The sequence below is a fragment of the Lathyrus oleraceus genome, chromosome 3 (genome assembly GCF_024323335.1).
Source record: "Lathyrus oleraceus cultivar Zhongwan6 chromosome 3, CAAS_Psat_ZW6_1.0, whole genome shotgun sequence".
NCBI classification, from domain to species: domain Eukaryota; kingdom Viridiplantae; phylum Streptophyta; class Magnoliopsida; order Fabales; family Fabaceae; genus Lathyrus; species Lathyrus oleraceus.
The window spans coordinates 510,754,083-510,765,332 of NC_066581.1; positions in this window are offsets into that span (position 1 = coordinate 510,754,083).

Below are 11,250 nucleotides of genomic sequence, written 5' to 3' on the forward strand. Positions count from 1 at the left end.
AGTTGTTTCAACTTTGTTTCCTTCTTAGGTTCTTCATTCTCCTCACTAGATTGAGGTAGGCGTAAATCCTCTCACCGGCATGGTCGAGATCCTTTCCACGGGGTTTGTGCGTCCAACAAGGCGAGCACTTCAGATTCCCCGTTGTCCACCTCTTTATCCGACTCGAAAATGGACAAACTCAACACCTTTCCAAAGGTGACTGGGGTGTATGCAAAAGGTTATCATATGTCATCACCTGATCCAAAACCTCTATAGAATGACTGATACAAATATCATCCTTGTACCTCATGGTGTTTCGAACATCGATTTTCAATTCTTCATCATAAACCTTCAGCGTCATTGTTGCTTCTTCTATGTTTATCAGGAATCGTGCCGTCTCCAGAAAGGGTCTCCCCAGAATGAGAGGGATCTCTTCATCTTCCGGCATTTCAAGAATTACAAAATCCACCGAAAATACAAACTTATCAATTTTCACCAAAACGTCTTCAACAATGTCATACGGTTTCTTGACTGAATGATCGGCGAATTGGAGTGTCATTCTAGTATCTTGCACAACCCCTATACCAAGCTTCTTGTAAATAGATAATGACATGACACTCACACTAGCTCCCAGATCAATCAGAGTTTTGTTGAACGACCTATCTCCAATAGTACATGGGATAGTGACAGCTCCTTGATCCTTCTTCTTTATCGGAATCTTCATACCCTGCAAAATAGCACTACAAGTTTCAGTTAGAATAATTGGGTTAGTGTCGGTGGTACGCCTCTTTTAAATGATATTCTTCATGAACTTGGCATATGTAGGCATTTGTTCAAGTGCCTCCAACAACGGAATGTTAATTTCCAGCTTCTTGAACAACTCTAAGAATTTTTCAAAGTTTTTATCATGTTGCCCTTTTTTCTTTTTTCTCGTGGGGAATGGGAGCTTAACAACCGGCTTGGGCTCAATGACTGTTTCTTTGACAACCGGTTTTGGTGCTACCACTTCTTCTCTAACAACTTCATTTTCTTTGATCTCAAGGTCCACTTCGATCAATTGGTCTTCCTCTTCATCCACTTCCTCAACAACTTCATCAGATTTACCACTTCGTGTTGTCACCGCGCTCACATTATTATGCTATCTAGGATTTGTCACGGTTGCACTAGGTAGAGCACCTTGCGCTTGAGAACTCGAAGCTAGTTGCTGAGCGATTTGCCCCATTTGGACTTCAAGATTCTTTATAGATATCGTGGTGTTTTTCTGATTGTTCTGGGTTTCTTCTTGAAATTGAACATTATGGGCATCCATTCTTTCAATTGCAATTTCTCAATCAACTTTCTTAGGGTCTTGTTGTTGTTGTTGTTGATATTAAGTTTGGTACTGACCATGTTGAGGAACGATTCCTTTTTGGTCTTTCCATGAGAAATTGGGATGATTTTTCCAACCCGAATTGTACGTGTTGGAATAAGGATTATTCTGCTTCAAAAATTTGATTTCCTCCACTTGTTGAGGAGTTGCAAAACAATAACAAGTTTGGTGCGGACCACTGCAAATTTCACAGCATATAGTAGGGACCGGTTGAACTTGTGCCACCGGTTGGGTGCATATGTTCATCGCCTTCAGCTTCTTATCAACTTCAGCAGCTATAGTATCTTCAATACGGATTTTATTAGTTTCCAGCTTTAAACCTATAACCCCTTCTAGTTTGCTTTGACACCTATCATACAACTCCATGTGCTCATTAGCAGCATAGCTTCAATGATCTTCTTGATACCAGTGGCTGTTGAAAAATTTGTAGAACCACCAGCTGCGGTATCAATCAGCTGTTTGGTCTTTATTTTAAGACCGTTCACAAACATCTGCATTTGTTCAGTTGCATCCATATTATGGGTTGGGCAGGCTACCAGGACTCTCTTGAATCTCTTATAGGCGTCTCCCAAAGTTTCCCCGTTCTTCTGCTTAAAATTCAAAATTTCATACCTCTTCCGCAGAAATACCGACGCTGAAAAATACTCATTCAGGAATGCCTTTTCCATTTCTTCCCATGTTGTGATGTTACCGGCAGGTAAAGAATAAAACCATTCTTCAGCTTCTTCCGCTAAGGTAAACGAGAACATTCTCAATTTCTTAGCTTCTTTAGTGTGACCATCAATTTTCAGAGTGTTTCTCATGGTCAGAAACCTCTGCAAATGCTTGTTTGCATCTTCATTCACTTTTCCAGTAAAATGCTTCCTTTCAAGCTGATTAATAGTACTCGGGTGCAGTTGGAAATTAGCCACGTTCACTGGTTGGTTGATAATGGCTAATCTCCCGGTTTGTGCATTGGCATCAACGTAGTCTCCCGACAGTCTTTCTGCTGGCGGTGGAACATCAGCCATAGTTTCGATCTCTCTATCGGAACCTGAATCTGAGCTTGAATGGATGGAAAGTTATTCTTCGTCTGGTTCCAATCTGGCTAATCGAGCTTGTCTGAGTCTTGCCCGCAAGGTTCTCTCGATTTCTGCATCAAAAGGAAAATCAGCTGAGGCCTTACCTCGCATACAAATACTAGACACAGATTAGTTGATATAATCGAAATAAAATATTCAAAATACGGAAAATAAATTTTGGTTGCAGAGCAACAAAATTTCAATTGAGATAATTTTAAACTTATATTTGGCAATCCCCGGCAACAGCGCCAAAAACTTGATCGGAAAAATAGCAAGTGTACTATTTTTGCCGATGTAGTAATAAGAGGGATGTTTCCCAAAGATCGATCTCGAGGATTGCGCAGCAATATAAAGGTAAACAATCACTCAATTAAATAAAAGTAATAGTTATGGTTTGGGAGAATTCACTGTAAGGAACAATATAATAAATAAATATTTTCATAAGTTAATATGATATGCCAGGGAAGGTGTATGAAAATCTCCTGTAATGACCCTTGAGTGTATATCTCCTTAATACTGAACATTGTTTCAATTACCAGATCTTAAGATTATTTCCCCCTAAGACCTCGGAGGGAAACCTTTGGTATTCAATCTAACCTCTAAGTCCTTAGGTGATTATGATGCAACCAAGCATTTTAATTTAACAAGAATAATCCGGTAACCATAGGGTATCCCTAGTCCTAGGTGATCTCTACTATGGTTTCACTGTATGAAAACCTTAACCATTGCAATCCTGCTAATCGTTAACCATACATCAATCTTAATTATTTTTTTGCCATAAAGAAAGCATTACGCGAATCATTCAGTGAAATTGAAATCAAATAACATATATTAAGAAAAACCAAACATCATAGCCATTACATGATCAATTCAGGAACACCCCCTGGCATTGGGGGTTTAGCCTATCATATTATTCAAATCAGATACAAGATAAAATTGAGACATTACAAAAAGGTCGGAATTCCTTTGATCTTCAATCGCGTCCGCTCTTGAAGGATCTCCGTTCTTCTTCGCTTTCCACTGCTTTAATCTTGATCGTCTCTAATTTTCTATCGTGTAAAAAAGTACCTTTCTCCATATTCAAATCTCCTGTAAATAGTTCATGATGACAATTTTTCTCGCATAAAAGTCCAAAATGCCCACCGGGATAAGCTGTGCCAAAAACAACACAAAACTGGAAAATCAAGTGCCCAAGCCAACACTGGTCGTGTCAGGCAACACGTCAGGCCGTGTTGGCTTCTGGGACACAAGGCCTTGACACGCCTGCTCAAAGAGCCTGACATAGGCCGTCTCAGCTGACACGGGCACCCGTGTCAGCTCCCTGTTTTTCTCTTCCATGCCCCATCTTCTGACCCGGTCCGTGTTGGCCAACACGCGTGACCGTGTCAGGGCTACTATAAGTCCAATTTTCTTCTTCCGACGGTCCCAGAACGTCTGTTTTACTTGTCTATCCCTCTGGTACACTTGCTTACACCTGAAACCAAAAGAACTACCACAAAAGGACATAAAATGGAGAATGATGATGCATATAACATGTACTCAACAAATGGAGACAATAATACCAAACATATAAATAACAAAAAAACAATAAAATAAGTGGACTAATGTGTTACCGACTTCTTACAAAGGTGTCGAGTGAGTGTCGGAAAACAAGGAGAATTGGCGACTGATCAAGTGTTATAGCGATGAGTCAGCTTGTCTGATACACGGAAGAAGAACTATAAGACATCTGGCTAAAGGAACCTGTTATGCAAATGATGCATGAAATGCGATGTTTTTTATTGTTTTTAATTTCAAGGAACATATGAAGTCTCATTTGCGAATATTTTCAATTAATAATAGTGATCAATAATAATAACAGTCCAATTGACCATAAAATCTCTTTATATTCATAAAATTTGGAAGGATTACAATGAGTACAATTTCAGAAACCAAAATATAAACCCAAGAGGAAAGGAAATTATCATTCTAAGGATCCCTAGCAACCGCATCAGATGAACTGGCCAAGGGAGTGTACTTCCTTCGGATGCGTCGAATCTCGGACTCAAAAGTTGTTTACATCTGAGCTTTCTCAAGGATGAGTTAATCAACAATATTCTTCCAAGCACCGGAAGGCTGAGGCATACTAGAGGAAAATAAATAATATGGATCTCTCTGTCTCTTCACTGCACACTCCTCAAGAACCACATTAAGTGCATCTTTGTCTTTCGACTCAAGTTGCAACTCCTCATGCTTTCGGTTCAAAGCATGGGATCGTTTTTCCCACAAGTCTCGCTCTTGCTTCATCTTGGCAAGTGTGTCTTCCAAATCCTCTACATCTTAGTTAGGGAGAGATGATGGCTCAACCATAACCATAAACATAGGTCTCTCACAAGCGTACGACATCTTGAGCTCTAAAGCTCTTTTCTTCACCCAAATAGTTTAAGCTTCCAAAGCTACACAATTGCATGGACCAAGCTCGGGTCTTCCTTTCCTATGCACATTGTGCCAAGCACACACCATTATTATCTTCAGAAGTTAGGGATCTTTACCTTCTTGATAGAATAGACCTTCTAACTGAACGTTGGGGATCTTTACCATCTTGAGCTCTAAAGCTCTTTTCTTCATCCAAATAGTTTGAGCTTCCAAAGCTACACAGTTGCATGGACCAAGCTCGGGTCTTCCTTTCCTATGCACATTGTTCCAAGCATGCACCATTATACTCTTCAGAAGTTTGGGATCTTTGCCTTCTTGATAGAATAGACCTTCTAACTGAACGTTATTAGGTTTATCTCTCAAGGGGAACCCAAGCTAATGACGGGACAATGTTGGGTTGTAGTTGATTCCTCCTTGCGTATCAATGAGAGGTACATTAGAGAACTCACCATAACTGTCAATAATGTCCAAGCTACCCAATATAGAATTAAACCAAACAATATCATCATTAGTGAGAGACATAAGTCTCTAGGACCAACATAGACATTGTCGGTTCTCCAAGAAAATAGGCGTCTGAGGCAAGTGTGAAATAAACCACTTGTACAGAAGAGGAACACAACACACAATGGTTCCACCACCCTTTAAATTCCTCAAATACAAAGAGAAATACATGTCACCCGACAGATTTGGAACATGATTCTCAATCAAGAATATTCTAATGGCATTAACATCAATGAAACCGTTAATGTTAGGGAACAAAGCTAGACCATAGATGAGCAAGACAAAGATGGCTTCAAAAGAGTCCATACTACCGGCTTGAGCAAAAGCAGTAGCCCTCCTAATCAGAAACTCAGAAATCAACCCTAGAATCCCTGCTTTCTTTAGATATAACACCCATTCGAGCTAGAACGATCAAAATGGTTCCCATGGAATACCATGGATGTTAGGGGTGTTAATACCTTCCCTTTGCATATTTGACTTCCTTACCTAGTTTTCTGTTTCCCCCGAGTTTTATCGATGTTTTTCCTTTCCTTCGGGAATAACTAAAGTTTGATGGCGACTCTATTGTATGTTCGAGCGTGCGATGCATTCAGGTATATTTCCGCTAGGTTCAGTTGTAAGGTGCGAGATGAATCTAGCAATGTAGTTCAATCTCCCTAGGACCCCATGAACTTCTTTTTCCGTCCTCAGAGATGGAATATCTTGGATGGCTTTTACTTTGTCGGGATCAACTTCAATTCCTCTCTAGCTAACTATGAACCCCAACAGTTTTCCTGATCTGACTCCAAAAGTGCATTTTACGGGATTCAGACATAACTTGAATTTCCTCATACGATCAAACAGCTTCTATAAGTTGATTATATGGTCTTCTTCAGTTTGTGACTTAACAATCATATCGTTGACGTAGACCTTTATCTCTTTCTGAATCATATTGTGAAAGAGAGTCATCATTGCCCTTTGGCATGTTGCCCCAATGTTTTTCAATGCAAAAGGCATTACCTTGTAATAGAAGGTGCCCTAAGGGGTGATAAACATGGTTTTCTCCATGTCTGTGGGAGCCATTTTTATCTAGTTATAACCAGAGAATTCGTCCATAAATGAGAAGACTGAAAATTGAGTGGTGTTATCCACTAACACATCAATGTATGGTAGGGGAAGTCTTCTTTAGGACTTTATCTATTAAAATCTCGGTAATCCACACATATTCTGACTTTACCATCTTTCTTCAGGACTAGCACGATGTTAGCTACCCACTATGGATATTTTGTAATGGCTAAGAATCTCACGTCGAACTGTTTTCATACCTCCTCTATGATTTTGAGGGACATGTCGGATCTGGTTCTTCTCAATTTCTGCTTTACTGGCGGGCACTCTAGTTCGAGTGGTGGTTTGTGTATGACGATGATCGTGTCCATTCCTAGAATATCTTAGTATGACCAAGTAAACACATTCGCGTACTCACGTAGTAGTTCGACCAATATTTTCTTTATTTCCTCATTTAAGGAAGCCCCAACCTTAACCTCTTTCTTGTCTTCTTCAGTTCCCAAATTGATCACATCCACTGGTTCTTGGTGAAGTTGAATTATTTTTTCCTCTTGTTTCAACAGTCTAGCTAACACTTTAGGAAACTCACAATCGTCCTCATCACCTTCTTCCGCTTGGTTAATCGGGAATTCAAAGTTGTAAGGGATTGTAGCAGTGTTGTTTCCAATAGGTTCATTTATCAATTTGCATGAGGAGGTTTTTTTTTAAGAATGGAGTGCTAGGAATGATAGTGTATGAAAAAATATTGTCATATTTGAAAAAACTTGAAACGAAAGAAAAGGGAGCTCAATTGAAAACAAAATGCAATTTATTAATAAATAAGTCATTGAAACAAAAGAGGACCCTACAAAGCTTATCCATTTTCCTTGGACAGAGCACATGATTTCTTATGATTTTTTAGAAAACAGTACATTACTTTAACAAGAAATCATCCCAGGAGTCTCGACAGACTTCCAATTGTTGAGAGTAGCATCTGGTAAGTAGTGACACACCAAGTGGAGTATCTATTCATTTTCTTCTCCAACAACAGCCACATGACCTTCACATTTGTACCTAGCACTGTGAAAAGTCACCTGGATAGTGTGGACCTTCTTCAAATTGGACTTCTGAACCTATTTATTGACCGGTTTATAACCCAGTCCGAATCGGTCCTTATTCTCAAGTAGTTCCAACATTTTTCCCTAAATCATTGTATTTCCTCTCTTAATCAGTTCTGAAACTTTCCCCCCACGAAGAGACTAACTTCTCATTCTTCTGAGTGTCTTGTTTTCGACTGACCACCATAATTTCCAAGGTATGTAAATGTATTTCTAGAGTTTCTCCATCTGCCTCAATATATCTGAATGACGAGAGGTGGATGACCAGCATGTCCTCCTCGTCCTTAACAATTATCAGGTTATCATCCACTATGAACTTCAACATCTGGTGAAGTGTGGAAGTGATGGCCCATGCAGCATGGATCCAAGGTCCTCCTAGAAGACAACTATAAGATATGTTAATGTCCATCACTTGGAAGGTAGTCATAAATGTATGTGGCCTAACCATGATTGGTAGATCGACTTCCCCAATTACCATTCTTTTCGAACTGTTAAAATCTTTGGCGATTAACGTGTTAGTCTTCATGAAACTTCTCACAATGTTCAGTTTCAGAAGAGTTTTTTTGAGCATGACATTCATAGATGAGCCAGTGTCCACTAATACTCTCGAGAGGATACTATCCATTTTGGTGGATTAAGGTTTTCACCTTATCAACACCCAAGTTCCATTAATATTGGCGAGACTGATCGGATCAACCAAGAATCAAAGGGTTTGTTGTGCGTCATGAGTATGGAGTCGGGTTAAGAACCATCCTAAAGGAGTCTACTAAGGATAAAAACCAATAGATCATGTTCTAAAAAGTCCCAAAGTCTTGATCTCATGTATCTGATACTATAGGTTAGGATGACTGACTCATCAACCCATAGTATTCTCAAGAGAGTCTCGTCTGAGTGTAGTATCGTGTAACAATTGTTATTAAGTCTACACTTGAACAATCTCCGCACTACGTCCTAAATAGGCCAAGTTGGGTTAAATGTTCTACGGTCCTCAGCTTCTCGGATCCCCAAATTAGAGAAAGTAATGTCTATCCACGACTTACTCGTGTGACATCAGTGACTCCAAAGAGGTCTTCACTGAATGGGGGATCTCATGTCAACTATTTCAAGACTACTCCTTCAAATCCAACATGACTATACCACCCTCCTATCTTAAATTGCACTTAAGTTCGGGTTAGAACTTATCTCACCACACAGAGATCACCAAGCACAACAAACAGAGTATCACACAAACGGTATATACAAACAAACATCAAAAAAATATACATACAAAAAGGTAGGCTAAACCCATTGAGGACTACTCCCCAGTAGAGTCGCCACTTAATTTCTATAGCGGTAAATTCATGATCATCAAACTATGGATAAACTTGACGTCAATAAAACCAGAGTCGCCACCACGCTTTTATTGTTTCCAAAGGAAGAAGGGAAAAGTACGAACGAAATGCAAAGATAAAAAGTTTTCAAATCAAAACTAATCAAATGTCATAGATTACAGGTAAGGGTGTTGGTTACACAAAGGGAAGGTATTATCACCCAAAGTGTCCTAGGTACTCCTAGTGAGCCCTTTTTTTGTGCAAGTGTTTTGATCAAAATGATGTTTGATAAAAAATATACATTGAGGGGATGAGAAAAGAATTCATTAATTATATCTTTGTGTTTGACAAGACCTTCAGTCTTATGCCTACGTACCAACATAAAAATGAGGGGTAAACACCCTGTAGTTTGTGGTAAAAAATTCAAAGAAGTTGCTGGATTGGTTTTAACAAAAGTTTGATAGGAAAAGGCACAAAAAGTCCAAAGAATTTGTCATACCCCGATTTTGGTCCTGAATTTTTTTCCATTTTTTTCATTTTTTGTTTGGCACTTGGCCTGAGGTTCATTTGCAAATCCTTTTTCATAAACGAAAGGTATCTTGTCTTAAGTGATACAAAACAATGTTTCGGCCACGATTGTTGAGTAGAGATGAATGACGCTTTTCCGAATGTAGATTTATAAATCCGTTCGATGTGTGGTATGCGTTCACTCCTCATCTGTTTTGGGTAAAACAATGTTTTCGTCGATTAATACAATATAGCTTTCGCTAAAATCGACCAACAAACAAACATTTTTCTACCCAGAACTACGTAAGCCTTGATTTCTCTTTTGAGATACGTAGGAGCAGGATTTTTAAATCTTGTCAGGCCCACTAATAAAAAAAACTTAGGTTTAGTCCTTCGTCAAAAAAATCCAAAAACATTTCTTCTCTCTTATATTCTTTCTTTTCCCACTTAATAAACTGAAAAGCCTAACATTTCAAACTAACACTAACGCACACAACTGACCTAATGGTTCCCGTTGAGTACAACGGACGTGAGGGGTGCTAATACCTTCCCCTTGCGTAATCGACTCCCGAACCCGGATATTGGTTGCGATGACCATATCTTATCCTTTCTTTGTCTTGGGTTTTATCGATATTTCCCCTTTCCTTTTTAGGAATAAATAAAGTTCGGTGGCGACTCTGTTCAGTCCATCATTGCGAGCGTGCGATCGCGCTTCGCTTTGAAGTCGTATCCCCATTTTTTTCGAGGTGCGACAGATGGCGACTCTGCTGGGGACAGTCCTAAGCGAGTCAAGCCTAGTTAGGACATTTGTGTGCCTTTGTTTGTTTAATTATGAGGCTTTTCCATTATTTATTGCTTTTTAATATCTTTATTGTTATATTGATATTTGTTGTATATTGGTTCCACCGTGTTGGGTACTTGTGTATTTGATTGCAAACCATGTGGGAAAGACTCTACACCCGAGTCTAGAGTGAAAAAAAAACATAAGATAGGACGATGGTTGAGTAGTACAGACTCCCGAGGTGTATACTTCGTAAGAGTCGGTACGAGAACCTCACTTAGAGTAGATTCTTTTACAAATATTGTCGCCCGAGGTGTATACCTCGTAAGCGTCGATGTTTCAAAGGGGTCCATGACTCTAAGGACCTTTTAGAACATTAAACCTTTGGCCAACTAGAAATGATGGTTGCGTAGTATGGATTCCCGAGGTGTATACTTCGTAAGAATCGATACGAGAACCTCGCTCAGAATAGATTCCCTAGATGGAGTTGATGACCGGAAAGTATTTTCCGTAAGCGTCAAACAGTCTTTTGAATCCATGACTCTGAGAATCCTGTCTAGAACCCAGTCGATGGTTGCTTAGTACGGACTCGCGAGGTGTATACTTCGTAAGAGTCGGTACGAGAACCTCACCCAGAATAGATTCCCTCGATGGAGTTGACGACCGGGAAGTATTTCCCGTAAGCGTCAAACATTCTTGTGAATCAATGACTCTGGGGATCCTTTGTAACAAAGCCCTAGATCATACCCGGTGAGAACCCGTTTTGGAAGAGCAATCAGATTCATCAGTACCTCATACTTTTGAACCCGTGTATGAAAAAAACAAATGTGCATGGCTTGCATTGCATTGCATTCATTCATTGCATTTGCATCACATCATAATGCATGTCATTTTCCAGACAAAATAATAAAAAAACTCATCCATCTTTTGTCCGTGAAGCAAAGTGACTCTCAACACGCGAAGAGCAAAGAACCATGTCTCAGGGGATGATGGACGAGCTAAGGAAAAGCCAAGAAGCGCTGAAGGAGGAACTTAATCTTTTGAAGAGCCAAATGAGATGGGTCTTGGAAACCCTGCAAGTCTTGTTGAGAAAAGAGGGTCACCCAATATACGCTGCTGCAACAAAGAGAGCTACTACCCCGCATCCATCCGGTGTTACCTCAAGTCAAGGGAAGTTCTATGTGGC